Source organism: Castor canadensis, chromosome 9 (assembly GCF_047511655.1).
Source record: "Castor canadensis chromosome 9, mCasCan1.hap1v2, whole genome shotgun sequence".
Lineage (NCBI taxonomy): Eukaryota > Metazoa > Chordata > Mammalia > Rodentia > Castoridae > Castor > Castor canadensis.
This window is the reverse complement of record NC_133394.1, coordinates 52,807,001-52,825,104: the sequence shown is the minus strand read 5'-3', so window position 1 is coordinate 52,825,104 and position 18,104 is coordinate 52,807,001.

Below are 18,104 nucleotides of genomic sequence, written 5' to 3'. Positions count from 1 at the left end.
AGGACATTTTTTCATTCCTCCAAGGAGATAGTTGCTTTCTTCTATGTCTGCCCAGAGCACTGTAGACATATACTTATATATGAACACATCTCTGTTTATCATTACAATGAGGTTTCTTAAGGTCTGGGATTCCATGTCTTTCCCATCACCACCATTTGTTTTTCATTGTGCTCGGTGTTTGTGTGTCTATATTGTGGCATTTACAAAAGTTCTTACAATGCATCAAATACATCATATTTGGATTCACTTCTTTTTCATCAGTTCTTTCTCTGTCCCATGGTAAGCTTACTTTCTATGTCTGCTTCAGACCTAGGTCTTGACTAGACCTGGAGTGAAATATTCACAGTTGGAGTCTTTAATCTTCCTTCTTGCCTTTTTCTCTTCTGCCATTCTTGAATTTTCCCACTGATATTTCTTTCTATAATATGTGTGCCATTACCTTTGGATATAATTTGGCTCAAAGACTTTCTTATTTTGTTATTACTGGCAGTAATAATAAAATTTATATTCTATGTAACAAAGTTTATATTTTTTATATTTGATTATTCATATCCTTATTCAAGTGGGAGGAAATTGCTATGTGAATATATTTAGGACTATTTAAGACTAGAGGGTTTCTCCAGTTATCTTGCATAAACAACCTGTACTTTTTTAGTCACTGAGACAATATAAACTCTTACATCAAATAACTTACATAAGGAAAACAAAACGCTGCTAATTCTAAAAGTATTTTTGAGAAAGAAATGCACTGTTTACTTGGGTTTCAGTCTTTCCTCATAGAATAGCTGCATATGTAGTTTTTTATCAAGCATTTTTAAGATACTTTTTCTTGTTTTTTCCTCTTTGGGGGTGGGGAACTGGGTTTGAGCCAAGGCCAGTGATGCTACTTGGATGCTCTACAGCTTGAGCCACACACCAACTTTTTTCCTTTATTTCTCAAATAGGGTCTCTTGTTTTGCTCTGAGGTCAGACTCAGTCCATGATCCTTCACATCCTTCCCCTTAGCTGGGATCTCAGGTGCACATCACCCCACCCTGCATTTTGTTTTTGAGATTGCCCTCAAACCATGATCATCCTAATGTCCACCTCTCAAGTGGTGGGATAACAGGCATGAAACAGCATATCCGAAAATGTTTCTCATATCAAAGTAAATAAATGGATGGGTTTTCATAATTTTACAAATAAAAATCAGAGAAACCCAATGTAATACAACATTTCAACTTCTGTATTTGCATGAATAGTCCTCAAACACTTGCATATATTGACATAGAGAAACATCCCTGAGGATTTAAGAGGGTGTATCCTTCATTCTCACCATTTTCTTATTGAGGTGTGAATGCCAGACAGAAAGCTGGCATTGCTATAGGACTGCATACCTTCTGGAGGCTGCTAACTCAAATGAAGGATGAGATAGAGCTTATTTTGTGGGGAGAATACTGATGTCTAGTCTGTCTTTTACATCTGAGTGAGGGATAAGCCTGTTTTTATCAAGAGTGCTATGAACTATGCCTTGTGCTGTGAAGTGCATTTATTCAATGAGGTATAAGTAGCAGAGCTTATGTTAAACTAATGAAATAAGCTCAAAATGTTTTGGTTAACTTGTCCAACAAAGTATCAGAGCCTGGAACCCGCACTGACATCCCTTATCCCACCTCACAAGCATTATATGTGTATATATATATATATATATATATATATATATATATATATATATATATATATATTAGTTAACAAACAAAATATGCCTATAAGAAGAAAAATGTGAAATGGAATTGATAGCTCTTTGAAGTAATACTTCTTGTTAACATCAAATTTATTATAATTTTTCTACTTATTTTATAATTATGTCAAAATTATATACATATATAATGCTATATGTTCATTACACTTAGTTATAATTAATTATAATTACCCTTGCTAATTCTAATGTAACAGAAATGTGCACATAGAGTTGAAACCAGATTTTGGACAGTCATAGAACAATGAAATATTCATGCTTAGAAAAGTGAAGAATATCTCTTCTATGAGCATAAAAATAGCCTCAAGGATTTTGGTAAAATGGAGATTTGGCACAGTGGAGATTCAAGTCCTCTCAGAAGGTGTGTAGCTAGAGCTTCAGTAAGACAGTGCTGCCTAAAAAGCTGTCATTACTGAACACACTGTTGGGTAAACCTTTGACAATGAAGGGACTAGCATTCCTCTTCAATTCTTTACGCTGACACCTGTTTATAGGGAGTGTCAGAGTTAGTTCAAGTGGTTCAGCAACTTGGGCTTTATGTGGGGCCACTTATCAATCCCTCACTCATTCCACAGACAACTTTAATCAAGAAACAAATTTCAAAGTATATCTAATGCTTTATTGGGAAAGGCTGTCTAGTCATGGGATCAGGGTTCCCAGAATACAGGCAAAAGTTTCATTTCTGGCTCTCCTGTTCACTTGTGCAAGGTTCTTCATTTTCCAAAGCCTCTGTAATAGACATTATAAGCTGAAGGAAAGTAAAAGACTCATCTCATGAGGTTATTTTGAGGATTAACTTCAGTAAAGCAAGAGATGTTCTGTGAGGCATCTGGCATGCAATAAACCCTTAGTCAGCCTGGTACAAATGACAAAGTTCTCTCCTTTGACCTTTTCCATACCTCAACATGATGATCCCTTCAATCTTACTGTATTTCCTCATGTGTTTGAAGCATTCTCTCTCTCTCTCTGTCTCTCTATCTCTCTCACTCAAATCTATCTCCCTTTCCCTAACTAAAGAGAAGCTCTTCATTCAAGCACAAACAACTCCTTTGCCTCAAACTCAGCTTTGCAGCTTTTCATGATAATATTCTTTATGTTTGTTGTACTTTAGCAACATCTACTGAGTAACATGTCTTAATCTCTTTGTAGCCACTGACTGTTCCTCCTTGACAACTTTACATTTTGCCTCTGTCAAACATTTTTCCAAACAAAAAATCTGAACTCAATCTGTTTCTATTTTTACGTATGTAAAATATATATTAAAAAAGATATATAAGTTCAGTGATACAAAAAGAGCACAAGACTCTTAGACTCATTCACCTGTGTATAAAAAAATGATTTACTTCTTTGGAAGCCATCTTTGGACTAATAATTATGCTCAAAATTATAAATATTGTTGCGAGAGGGCTCAGAGAGACAGAGAGGGCACCAAAGCAAGTTTATTTTGCAAGCCAGCAGCAACTCAACAGACTTGAGTCCAAAGGCTGAACCCCAAGAACAAAGGGACTCTAACAAAACTCCAGTTTTTGTTGTACTGTAGCACTCATTAACTCTCATTATCATTTATTATCACCCTTCCCCCTCCCTACCTTTCTGCCACATTCCCTCCCTTTGATACTCAGACTCACTTTTGGGTCAAAAAGCATCATTTGGATCTAAGGGTTTGTATTTCCATAGCACCATTACATGAGCAACTGTCTTTCTACAGTGGTTTCCATAATAGTCCTGAAGGACGGCAGTACCAGGGGCTTTAGGCAGGGTAGTATCAGGCATGCACCTAAGACAAGAAACACTGTCCCTATTAAGGTCTTGAACCCACCTAGGTTTCAAAATCAGCCCCCAAATAGGTCACTGGGACTCCATCCCTTCCAGGTCTGCACAGGGACATGGCAAGCTTTTTCATCTTCTTTCATCTCAGTAATCTCTTTAATTATCTTTTCCTCATCATCAATCTGTAAACAGCAGTTACTAAGATTGAGATTATTTCAGACTATTGCAAGCTTAGGGAAGTTAGCCATCATGTGAGGTTGGATCTCCATGTGATTGGGAATCCCCCACCACTGAGTTTCCTGAGTAGCATCATGGTAAAACTTTTGTACCAAGCAACTCAATTCTCCTACTGGGTGGAGAATTGGTCTTTTGGATGGGAGATACAGTAATTTTCAATAATAGAGGTTTTAAGGAGCTAAATGCTCTCCCTGAGGCTAGGGAGAGTGGTTTCATTAAAAGGCTCTTGTGGGTTTGGCTCTTTCACTTCCCATGGCTAATTCATTCATTTCCCTCCAAAAATAACATGAAGTTACACTCAGAGTTTGTGTTCTGGACTCAATTAGTGAGAGGAACAGGTTTTTGGTTGTAACTGAGATGGGAAACTCACTTTGTATCTCCTCATAAAAGGAGATACCTTGTATGAGGAGCTCTCATAAGTGACCCTGATGAGTTGAAAATGTAGCAAAGTATTGGGATCTGGTTCCTTTTATAGATTAAAATGTCAAATCTTTTACCAACTTTCCAGACTGCTTCATTGAGTTTGAAAATAGCGAAGTTTACAGGCTTACAGGCACCAAGAATGGAGTCAGGTTGCTTTTCTCTTTTGTAAAATAGAGGCAGTTTCATGTTAGGTATGGACCTCCCCTTCAAGCCAAGTTGTCCACCTTTCACAACCCCAATAAGGATGGTAGAGTCATTCATAGTATGCACAACCAGATGTTCCACTGTCATCTTTTGGGCAGATATACTTGTCATTTAACCTAGAGGTCCTTTCTCAGGCTGGCTCCCCACAGTTGTCCCAAGGCCTGATATTTTTAGCTGTTGTGGCACACATATCAAAGTATATGGACACGGGTCTGTTGAGTCATTAACCTGGGTGCAGTTAATGAGCTTTCCAGTGCTGGTGAAGCTTTAAACCTCTAACCATTGCTCCCTAGGGTGATAGATGAGGTTAAAACAGTTATAGTAACCAACATGAAAGGACACTGAGTAGGTAGTGTGGTTGTGGGTGCATGACCCAACAATGGTGCCCACACAGGAATAATAAGTATGGAAAACCAGAGTTTTGATAACAGCACACCCTACTTGGGTAGTGTACATACATGAGTCACAGTCCAAATCCTGGGCATCCCCAGGTAGAGAGTTGACCAAGATTAGCAAAAAGAGAACATGGAGGGATTCATCCTCAAAGGTGAGATGGATGACTCCTCAAGCTTCCACCATGCATAGACTAGTCAGCTTCCAGAGTGACTGCAGCAGGGCTGACATCTTGTCTTCCATGGTCTCCTGTTGACTCCTGGAAAGCAGCGTCTTGTTGGGGAAGGGTACAGGTGTTGTACAGTGAGACTGGTTCAGGGATGCACTCCCATTCGAGGGAAGCTGGCTTCACTCAGCAGTGGTGGATTCAGGGAACAATCTCTGCTACTTTAACTGCAGTGGGAGTGGACAAAACAACAACAAAAGGGCCCCTCTAGTGGGGCTTTAGCAGTTGACTATTCCATTTCTTTACCCAAACAGTATCCCCTTGTTTATAAGTGTGCATGGGAGTCTCTCTCTCACCCTGTCATTGATTTTTGAGAGAGTCAACACAAGGGCCTGTATTTGTTGTCTTAAGGTGAGGTCACCTAGTTTCTTAAGGGCCCCTTGCAGGCCCTTGACAAAAGGGGATGGATACCCAAAAATAATTTCAAAAGGGGAGAGACCCATTTGTTTGGTGGGGCTTAACCTAATCCTGAGCAAGGCTATGGGCAGTAATTGATTCCACTGTAGGTGGGTTTCCTGGCATAGTTTTCCCAATTGCAATTTTAGAGCCAGTTCATATGTTCTAGTTTCCCTGAACTCTGGGACAGTATGCTGTGTGTAGCTTTTAATTTATTTTTAATCCCTTAGCCATCAATTATACCACCTCAGTCACAAAGGTCAGTCCATTGTCTGAACCTATAGATGATTTCCTTTAACAGGCAACTGGCCATATCTCAGGCTTTCTCAGTCCAAGTGAGGAAGGCTTTCATCCATCATGAGAAAGTGTAGACAAATCCCAGCAAATATTTATATCATGGCCCTTGTAAGTAACTGTTTCTGGCACACAGACTGTAGCTTTCACATATTGTCTTACTTATGTTTGAGATCTTGGGGACATAAAAATGCTGGGACAAGATGATCTCAAGAGCTGTCTGCTCTAAGTGAGTTCTTTCATGGAACTGCTTGACAAATGTGGGAGCCAGTGACTCAGTTATGGCAATGTAGCCATCAGTAAGTTTCCACCATCCACCCAGTAGAAAATTTTCTCCTTCAGTCTCAAACCAAGCTTGTTCTTGTGAAGTATGCCCTGGGTCCCATTAAGATAAGGTGCATGGGAACAAAGCAGTTGTCAGTGAGGCCAAGGTTTGTCCTCCTGTGAGTGCTGCTAACTTGTCTTCCCTATCAGACTTTTGGTTTTCCTAAACAACTGTTGTCTCCCCCTTCTGGAGCCCTCAGCAGTACATGGCCACTACTCACATAGGAGCCCATAGAGCTTTTGGTAATTTTAGAATTCGTTGTCCATATTTAACACTTTTTCTCCTGAGTTAGAGATCCTGACTGGCAGTGGCCATGCTTCAATGACAGTTTCCAGAGTCACTATAGTGTATCAGCAAAACATGTGCCATCCCAGACAAAGCTGCTGCCATCCATGAAATACTCAATATCCAGATGACTAATAGGCTTGTCGGTCAACTCTGGCTGGCTGGAGATCACCTCATCCATAATCTCTAAACAGTCATGATCCAGTGGGCCTGAATAATAAGGTGGCTGGGTTTAGAGTCTTAACAACCTTGAGCCAGACACATGGGTTTGCAGATAACATTCTTTGATATGTGACCATTCAGGACTATGTTAATCAATGATTTTCTTTATATTCCATGAGAGTCAACAAAGACTGTGTACCTTTGACTGTGAGTTCTTGTCCTGAAGTGAGTTTGTCTGTTTTAGCTACCAAGATGGCAGTGGCTTCTAGCCACAGGAAACTGCATCAAGTTCCTTTGATAAGCCACTGTGTGGTGGCAGGAAGCTAGCACCTGGGTCAAAACTCCTACACTGTCACCTGTGTTTCTTGTACATGTACGAAGAAGGGCTTCATCACATCTGGCAAGCCCAAATAGGAGAAGGGGACCAGGAACTAGAGAAAAGGTTACCTCAATAAGAATTAACCTAGAAGGTAACACACATGCACAGGAAATCAATGTGAGTCAACTCCCTGTGTAGCTATCCTTATCTCAACTAACAAAAACCCTTGTTCCTTCCTATTATTGCTCATACTCTCTCTTCAACAAAATTAGAGATAAGGGCAAAATAGTTTCTGCTGGGTACCAAGGGGGGAGTGGTAGGTGGTAGGTGGTAAGGGAGGGGGTGAAGGGAGGGGGGAGAAATGATTTGAACATTGTGTGCCCATATAAATTTAAAAAATAAAATAAAGAAGAGTTAATGCAAAAAAAAAATCTGGCAAGCCCAGAGCAGGGGCATTTGTGAGTGCCCTCTTAATTTCTTTAAAGACCTTTTCTTTCTCCTTTCCCTATACCATGGTTTTCTGTTCCCCCCACCCCCCACTTTGTGGCTTCATAACAAGGTTTTGCTGAGAGAGTAATTGGGGATCCAGATACAGCAGAAACCTGCAACTCCTACAAATTCTTTAATCTGTACAGTGCCACATAAGGGTGGTGGGGACTCCTCAGGGTCCCCCACTAATATGCTTTTCTCTGGCTTTTTAAATTTTCCCCTGTACTTGGAAGCTGCTGCTTTCCCTGTTACCATAACCCTTCATGCTTTCTCTAGAGGGCCTTAGCCATGTGGGCCAACTGAGGACTGCATCCTGCCAGCAGTTGATATAAGGAACCATCTGGGTGTTCCAGGCCCAGCTACAACTACTTTAAAAACTCTGTTGATTAATACCTTGTCTAATAACCCCTCCAAGGGCCATCCTACACTGAAAGTAGGCTGGTCTATTTTACAGAAGATACAAAGCTTGCCAGGAGTCAGCTTGATGTTGTAATCTTCATTAAATCCCCTCTTAAAGTTCTTAAGCAGGAACTCTAGGGGGTGATCTTACACTGACCTCCTCCATTCCTCCCATTTGCTAGATATCAAGACAGAGACAAAGACATAAGGGATGAGGGCTATGGAGAAGAGTAAGTGTTCCTCCTCTCTGGCACATGGGAAAACAAATAACACCACTCATTTTGTGCATTCCCGGCCACTCCCCTCATGGGTATCTAGTGTGTGTGTGAGACACCTCCAAGAAGTTAGGGAGGTTAAGCTTCTCACCAACCAGATAGACCAGAATGGGGAATGCCACAAATAAAAAGAGCTCTAAAAAAATGAAACTGAAAACAAAATTCCATCAGACAGTCTGCTAGGACAGATGTTAAAATATTGGCCAGATAACCTCCAGACCAAAGGCACAAAGAAGCAGCAAATGATTAAATATTGCTGCTTTATCTGGACACAGAGACCCATTTTCAAACCGGCCATCTTCTGGGCAGAATTTGGATCAGACAGGGACTGGGTCTGCCATTTACTTATTGAATGTGTTAATGACAAGAATCCTGGGAGCCCAGAAGAGACTAAGTATGCCCTTTGTTGGAGACAGGGATCTGTGTTTCTCTTTCCCTTAAAATTAGGGAAAGGGGACAAAACCAAGCTGAAGGAAACCCCCTCCAAGTGGGATCCTCTTTTCTGTTTATCTCCCCCTTATAATCTGGGTGCTTTAGCTTCTCAGGTGGAGTCCCAAGATCAGGATGGGGACTCCAGTCAGGAGACTCTGGAGGCCCAGCCCAAGCTCCCTTCTGAGCCCCCAAGTGACACACCCCCCCAATCAGGTTCAGCCTCAACTTCAGGTCACAGTTCATCCTTTTCGGGGCTTAGAAGGGAACTCCAACAATGTCAGAGGGATATTCAGAATCTCACCTTTCCTCTGTCACCCACAATGCAGTCACAGACCTTTTACCCACTCAGAGAGGTTCCAACTGGAACCTGGTTATGTTGATGCTCCACTGACTAGCACAGAAGTCCAAAATTTAAAGAGAGAATTAAAGCCCCTTTTAGAAGACCCACATGGAGTGTCAAATCAACTTGACCAGTTCCTAGGCCCATAAATTTACTGCCATGGCTGCATGGGAAAGAGAGAACCCACCAGGCCCTGAGGTTCAGCCTGCAGACAGGAAATTTACCCTCGAGGACCCTCATTGGAATAATAATGACCCTACTAACAGAAGGGAGATGGGGGAAATATAATTATTTAAAGGAAGTAGGAAATCTGTTCCTGAATCCCAAAACCCATCCAAAATCTTTAATGTACAACAAGGAAAGGATGAGAGACTGACTTTCTTCATAGGCTAAAAAACCAAATGAGAAAATATTCAAGATTAAATTTAGATAGTCCCCTGGACAGGGAATGCTAAAACTTCACTTTGTGACCAATAGTTGGCCAGATATTACAAAGACATTACAAAAGGTAGAAAACTGGAATTCTTCCAAAAGCTTGGAAGAATTACTAAGAGAGTCCCAAAAGGTTTATGTGAGAAAAGATGAGGAAAAACAAAAATAAACAGCTAAGATTATGTTGGCTATAATCAGGCAGATTACTGAGGAGAAAAATACTTTTCAGAGAGTTGGGCCAAGACCTGCTCAGAAACTCCAGAATGGAAGGCCAAACTCACAGGCTTCAGAGGGAAAGAAAGAGAATGGGTGCTACTGGTGTGGGAAGCCAGGACATTTCAAATGAGAATGCCCTGAGGAGAAGATATTTCGCCTTATGACATCTGAGGAAGAATAAGGGGGTTAGAGGCTCTTTTATGTGGACAGGTCCTACAAGGAGCCCTTGATAAATACAAAAGTAGAACCCAAAGGAAAAAAATCATTTTTTTGGCCATCTCTGGAGTGGGCAGGTCATCTCTTACTATGGTCCCCCCAGGCCTGCCCCCTCTCCTCAGGGTAGCTCACAATTTCTGGAATACAGGGAGAGGAATTTCACGTCCCTCTCTTCAAATGCATCCCAGTGAAATTCCAAGATCAGGTGGCATGGGTTAATATCCTTTTTGTACCTGAGACTGGAATCAATCTTCTAGGGAGAGACTTAATGTCTGAGCTGGGCATAGAGATAAAATTTAGGGAAAAGAATTTTAACATTTCATTAAATTTGATGACAGCACAAATTAAGGGCTAAATTTTCCCTGAGGTGTGGACCAGGGATGGGAACAGGGAAGGGTTAGGGTTAGGGTTAGCTTGAAAACCCCCAGTGAGACAATACAAAGGAAGAAATACCCCATACCCCTGGAAGGGAGGCTGGGCCTAAAACCCATAATTAAGGGGTTATTGAAGGATGGCCTTTTGGAACCCTGCATGTCTCCTTTTAATACCTTGATCCTTCCAGTTAGGAAGTCAGATGGATCTTATCGGCTGGTACAGGATCTCTGGGCCATTAACCAGATGGCTCACAGCAAGCACCCAGTCATACCAAACCCCTACACTTCCTCAGTAAAATACCTCCAGATCATCAGTGGGTTAGTGTTGTACATTAAAGGATGCATCTGGGCCTTCACCCTGGTGAAGGATAGCAGGGACATCTTTGCCTTTGAATGGGAGAACACTCCAACAGGGAGAAAGCAACAATACAGATGGACAGTCCTTCCACAAGGTTTCACTGACTCCCCTAAACTATTTGGTCAGGTCCTAGAACAAGTGCTGGAGGAATCTACCCTTCCCTCCCAGATGAATTTATTAAAATATATGGATGACCTTCTATTATCTGGACTTACCAAAAAAGAGGTGACAGATACTACAATTAGTCTCCTAAACTTCTTGGGCCACCAAGGATTAAAAATCTAAAAAACTAAGTTATAATTTGTTGAAGAAGAGGTCAAATATTTGGGACATTTGATTAGCAAGGGAAAACGTAGATTAGGTCCTGAGAGAATAGGAGGGGTTACTGGTATGCCTCTACCAGATACCAAAAGGGAACTTTGAAAATTTCTGGGTTTAATTGGATATCGCAGACAGTGGATAGAATCCTATGCACTCAGAACTAAAACCCTTTACTCAAAGCTTTTGGAAGAGGAACCTGATCCTTTATGTTGGGAGCCAGAAGAAGTCCAGATAAATAGAAAGTCTTAAACAGTCCTTAATCACAGCCCCTATTTTGGCCCCACTTTCCCTAGAGAAGCCTCTCCATTTATTTGTTAATGTAAATAAGGGAACTGCCCTTGGGGTCCTCACTCAGGAGCATGGGGGAAAGAAACAACCTGTGGCTTATTTATCCAAATTTTTTGAACCTGTAACTGGAAGATGACCAGCATGTACAAGCAGTTGCCACTATGGCTCTATTAGTCAATAGGGCCAAAAATTAACTTTTGGAGTGTCCCTGATAGTTAGTACACCCCACCAGGTCAGAATTATTCTTCAGTAAAAGTAGGAAGGTGGCTGACTGACTCCAAAATATTAAAATATGAAGCTATCCTACTGAAAAGGGATTACTTGTTCCTCACCACCAAAGATTATTTAAACCCAGTGGGATTTTTGCTGGGATGGGAAGCTCAGGACCTATGGAACATTGCTGTCTGGATCTTATTGAATACCAGACTAGAATCAGACCTGATCTCAGGGAAACATCCTTCCTGGATGGACTTAGGCTATTTGTGGATGGTTTCTCTATGGTTATTCAAGGAAGAAGACATAATGTATATTTGATGGTAGATGCAGTCAAATTAAAAGTTATTGAATCAGGGAGGTTACCCAATAACTGGTCAGCTAAGACTTGTAAACTATTTGCTCTCAATTAAGTACTAAAATTCTTAAGAGACAAAGAAAGAATGATCTATACTTACTCTAAATATGCATTCAGAGTGGCTCATACTTTTGGAAAAATATGGGTTGAAAGGGTTGATTAATAGTAGAGGACAGGACCTGGTAAACAAAGAGCTGATTATCAGATTGCTGGAGAAACTTATGCTTCCTGAGGAGATGGCAATAGTCCATATCCCAGGACATCAATGAGGCAACTCCCCTGAGGCACAGGGAAATAACCTAGCTGATGAAGCTGCAAAGGAGGCTGCCCTCCACCCAGAGATACCAATGCTACATCTCATTCCTGTTATTCAGATCCTGTCCCTAACCTCTGTTTTCACTGCCCAGGAGAAAGCTCAACTTGGGAAGCTGGGTGTTTCCCAGACCTTGGAAGGGAAACGGCTCCTCCTAGATAGGAGGGAAGTACTCTCCAAACCTATCATGAGGGAGATTTTAACCCAATTACACCAAGGAAGTCATTGGGGGGTGGGTTCCAGGCTATGTGATGTCATCCTCAGAGTTTATGTGTGTCTAAGAATCTATACTCTAGCAAAAACAGATCACTGAAGCTTGTCTAACCTGAAGGAAGGTTAACAAACAGGCCCTAAGGGAGCAACATTTTGGGGGAAGAAATCCAGGCCTGAGGCCTTTTCAAAGTGTTCAGGTGGACTACATTGAATTACCCTGGGTGGGCTGTCTGAAGTATTTACTGGTTATAGTAGACCATCTAACTGAGTTGAGGCTAGGTCCCTATCTAGCACCACTGCCAATGGAGTAGTTAAAATGCTTTTAGACAATATAATTCCTCAGTTTGGACTTATTGAAAATATAGATTCAGATAATGGGAGTCACTTTACAGCTAATGTAATCAGAGAATTGGTGAGGGCATTAGATATCAGATGGGAATATCATACAACATGGCACCCACTCTCTCTAGGAAAAGTTGAAAGAATAAATCAAGAATAAATCAAAAAGGCAACTGACTAGTTCTTGAGACCAGGTTATCCTGGACCAAATGCCTACCTCTAGCCTTACTCAGGATTAGGACAGACCTGCGGAAAGACATAGGAATCTCTCTTTATGAAATGTTATATGGGTTATCCTATCTGGGCCAGCCCCCCAGCTTCCCCTCTTTTGAAACCAAAGATAAGTTTCTCCAAAATTATGTGTCTTGTCTCTTTTCAGCTCTATCATCCCTTATACAACAGGGACTGCTGGCCCAGACTCCACCGCTGGAGTTTCCAGTGCTTACACCTACTGGGAGATTACATTCTGATCCAGAGTTGGAGTGGAGAGAAGCTCAAGCCATCTTTGGAGGGACCCTATCAGGTGCTACTCACTACTGAGACAGCAGTATGTACCACTGAGAAAGGATGGACCCACTACACCCAAAAAAAAAGCTCCCAAGGAGGAATGATGGGCCATGTCTTCAAGTCCTGGTGACATAAAAGTAACCTTAAAGAGATTGTAATTGGGCTCTTATTCCTTTTCCACTTGGGAAACTGTCTGACTACTATCAGTATCCCTCAGACCTCTTCCGCTATATCTATTGAGCTTGATGTGTGCATTGTAATGCCCTGTGGGGACCTTGAGAATCAGCGTTATATCCAGACTAGGGCTGAGATGATATATATGTGTTCAGACCCTGCCCCTGGTTACAAAAACTGTAGTTATGAAGATGGTTATTATCCATGTTATGCATGGATCATGGTAGGATTGATGACAATACCTGGGGAATATATCTCACCAGTCTACTACTACCCCAAAGAATGGGGAAAGGATAATTGGAGAAATTAAGGAATAAAATCCAGTTTAAGGTTACTCCCCCTCACAATTGTCAGTCCCACCAATGTAACTCCCTTAGGCAGATCATAAATGATCCCCATTCTATGACCACAGAGCCATCTGTTTTAAGGCACTATGGATTAGGAACTAACTTTATTGGGCCCACAGATCTATAGTTTCATTTCTCTTAGAATTGCTTCCCACTATCACAGTGCCCCCTAGTACCCTATCCCCAACACTGCTCCCCCAACTCCATCATAATCAGTGGAGGTCAAAGACCTAAGACAGACTATAGCTATTGAAACCGGTTATGGGGAAACGAATGCCTGGCTGAAATGGATTAAATATTTTGTTCACACTTTAAATAAGAGTGATTGCTACACGTGTGCGATGGGAAGACTGGAACCTCAAGTTGTCTCTTTCCCCTTGGGATGGACCACTGACTCTGCTGGTATGGCATGCATGATTGCTCTCTTCCAGGAAAGGAAAGCCTGGGGCAATGGATCTTGCAGGACTTTGTCACTACTGTTTCCTGTGATAAATAACCCTGAAAGGCTAAAGCTACCTCAGTCCATCAGACCCCCATCTTGAAGCTCTAACTTTGCCTCTTGCCTCTCTAGGTAGAGGGAAAGGGCTAGAGTTTCTGGGAAACACATCTGGATGCAGTGAAGCCCAATCCTTTGAAAAGATAAGCAACAAGTCTGCTCTGTCACCAGGGCAGATGTTTGGTGGTATTGCCATGGACCTTTGCTTGAGACTCTTTCAGTCATTGCAGTGGGACTTGCACTCTAGTCCAATTGGTTATCCCTTTCATTCTGGCATCCCAGAAACCCAAACCTTCCCTAACCAAGGAAAGACAGAATGAGATCTTGTTTCCCCTGGAGAGTTGTTTCACTCCTATGTCTACAAAGATGCCGTTGAGGTCCCACGAGGAGTCCCTGATGAATTCAAAGTAAGGAACCAGATGGCAGCAGGATTCAAATCAGCATTATTCTGGTGGTCCACTATTAATAAAAATGTGGACTGGATTAACTATATTCATTATAACTAGCAGAGATTTTTCAACTATACTATGGATGCAGTAAGAGGAATTGCAGAACAACTAGGCCCCTCCAGATGGCATGGGAAAACCGAAAGGCTCTAGGCATGATTCTGGCAGAAAAAAGGAGGGGAGGTAAGGTGTCCTGATTGGGGGCGAATGCTGTACATTCATCCCTAACAACACAGCTCCAAATGGGACCATAACCAAGGCTCTCCAAGGCCTGATAGCCCTGTCAAATGAACTGGCTAAGAATTCAAGGATAAATGACCCCCTTACTAACTGGCTAGAGCAATGGTTTGGGAAATGGAAGTGGATGGTGACCTCAATCTTAATATCCCTCCTTGTTGTGTTATACCCTGTATACAGGGACTAATTCTTAGACTCATGGAACTGCTCAAACTAAATAAACTCCTGTATCATACAAATAATTGTTAAGTACAGCTGAAATAAGAGTCAGACAATGTTAAATGAGTTTGAAGAACAGAAAATAAAAAGAGGGGGAAACTGTGAGGAAAACAGTCTTTTCTATCAAAGTGTGTCACCATCTTAGCTGCTTGCAGTTTTGGGTTCTTGTTCATTGAGTGCTGAAATTACTACCCATCCCACCCCCAAATTCCAAGAGTAGCATTAACCAATCATGAGCAGATTGTGCACCCAAACTCAACCAATCTGATTAAAGGGGACAGGAGCCCCTCTGCATCAGGGATGAAAATGCAGACTTATGGTCTACTCTGTGTGCTTGCTGTGCCCATGTGCCTGTGCACCTTTCTGCAGAAGCCAATTTTGCCTTGCTGAGACAATTCTCTATTTCTTGTCTTAAATTGTGACTTTGGTGGTCTTCAGGGGTCTTATTTTTAACATTAGGTCCCTGTTCATGAGGCCAGTGCAGAAAGTATGAAAGATTTCACAAAAAAATTGGGAACTGAGACAAAAGCAAAACTTTATTCACTTTTCAAGAAAGGAAAGGTTACAGCTAGAGAAGTGCAGTGGAACCCAGAAACCAGTAACTCGCTGCTCAGGTTAGGTGGGTTTTTCTCATTGGGGGTAGATTTGCAGGCTTTCTCGGGTGAACTGGTTTGGTTTGCACCTTTATTGGGGGAAGGGAAACAATCTTGGGAGCATTTTGCTCATCAGCTCTGTGGCAGATCTATCAGACCCTGTAACTTTTCTTTAGGATGCAGAAATGCAGTTTACAACTCCCTGTAAGGGTGCAAAATGCAGGCCTCTGACTCCTCAGGATGCAGGAATGATATGGATCTCCATGCAAGGGAGGGGATACCCACTCATCTGCTTTAGGTCTCCAGACCCAACAATAATAGCATTCTGAACTTTGGTGATGGCTGTAAAAATGGAGAGAAGACAACATATTTTGGCTATATTTTGGAGGTAGTGTTGACAGGATCTAGGACTGAATTGGACTCTGGAGATTAGGGAGAGGGAAGATATATTGATTTCCACATATAAAATATTAACTTTTACCTTATGTTAGGTCCCTGGCATTCTTGGGGTGGGCCAAGGGTCCTGAGGCTAGCACCGAAACCAGGGCCCCCTGATTTAGGACCACTTGCAAAACTCTCCTGCTTGTTTCCCTGCTTGCAAAACTGCAGGAACTTCCCATTTCTCAACTAGCTATGCATGTCGACCCATTCCATCTGGTGAGCACAGATAAATGGAGGCCAGCAGCCCGGCTGTTCTCTGGGAGGAACACCCTCCCTCCCTAATGGTGTGGCCCCTCCTATAAAGGCCCCCTACCCATTCCAGCCAAGATGCTGCACTCTGAATCTGAGGGAGGCAGCCCAGCAGTCTGTGCTTTAATAAATCTTTCTTTTCTACACGTGGTGTGGTCTTTGTTCGGTAGTTCCTTATACCTTATACCAAAAGTGTGATGCAAAAAGGAAAACCTGGACATCCTCCAGTTAAAACCTCCTCTCTGTGAAACACTCTGTTATGAGGACAAAAAGACAAACTACAGACTGGAGAAAACATTGGAAAACCTTACATCTGGAATCTACACAGATCTCTCAGAACTTGGTGAGGCAAATGTTCTAATTCTGGATTATGGCAAAAGCCACTCAAAAGCATACATTTACTGAATGTAGATCTGTGTATTAAATTTTATGGTATACAAATTATACTTCCAATATCCACAAGATAATACAGGAAAATCTACTAAACTCTTAACAATGGTTACTTTTGGAAGATGTAATTTTCATTTTCCATATTTACATCTCTGAATCCTCTAAAGTCTCTTATAGTGGATATATAATCAGTTTGTATTTGAAGAAAGAAAAAAAAAAGAGGAGAGAGACACTGTGGACATGTTTTGCCCAAGATTATAGTGAATAAGTGGCAAAAAAAGAAAACCTGAATTACAAGTACCATTTTCTATCATTTCTCTAACAGAAACATAAGAAGACATGCCCAGTGAAACTTCAAAATTTGCTCTGTAAAGGTAGGGACAAATCTTTTGCTTGCTTTCCTTCCCTCTTCTTATTACCAAAAATGCAGTTGTAATGACTTGAGTTCTCACAACCACCTGGAGGCAAAAGGTAATCTTAGTAACAGAAACAATACTCATGGAGGAGAAAGGAGTCTTTCCATGTCTCTGAATAGTCAATGAGCCCAAAAACCCAGAGCTGCCTTTTCTTGGATTTCTTTTATGTGTGAGAAAAACCTTTATGTACATAAGTCAATATAATTGGGCCTGACACTTGCAAATAAACCTAACTCTAAACTCAAAACGAATCAAGTTAAAAAAAAACCCAAATCTAAACAATCCAGTTAGAATATGAGCAAGATACATAAGAGACATTTAACTTAAAGAAATACAGATGGAAAAATCAACATATGAAATGATAAACATCATTATTCATCATTATTGTGCAAATTAGAACCACAATGACATACTACTTTACACCTATCACAAGTATTGCGTATTCATAGCATGTAATAATACTTACCAGTAAAAGAATGAACTACTGATGCACACAATAGCCTAGATGAATCTCCAGAGAAACATGAATGTAAAAAAAAATCTCAGATGATATACTGCATTATTCCATTTATATAAGACTCTTGAAATGGAAAAATTACAGAACATATTACTGGTTACTAGGGATTAAGGAGGGGTAGAGTCAGGAGGGAAGTGAGCATGGCTATGAAGGGGCAACAAAGGCACCCTTGTGGTGATGGGAATATTCCATCAATGTCAATATCCTGGTTATGATAGTTCTATAGTTTTTCCAGATGCTACCATGGGGAAACTGGATAAAGGGTACATATGATCTCTCAGTATCATTTCTTATAAGCATATGAGAATCCACAATTATCTCAAAATAAGTTCATATGTATATATACCCATACATATATAATCTGTCCCTTAATTTACATATAAAATTTAAAATCTTTTCACTTAAATGCACCCCAGGATTAGTTGTGGAGGTTTTGGCGAGGGCCTTAACAGAGTAAGTACAACATTCCAATGTGAGGATGCAGACCACCTGGTAGGACTTGTACAAAATGAGAGGATAATTTGTTGGAAGATCTAAACAACTTACCTGCTTCAAAAGTCTAAAGTGCTTGAGCATTAGAGATTGGAGAACAAACATTTTTGCCATCACTGTTGTTATGCTGCCATACAACCCTTCCCCTCAACGAATGGCAGTAGGTGATCCCTCCTCACCCTAATTCAAGAGAGGAGGTTTTAAGGAGAACACTGGGAAAAATTAAAGTCTG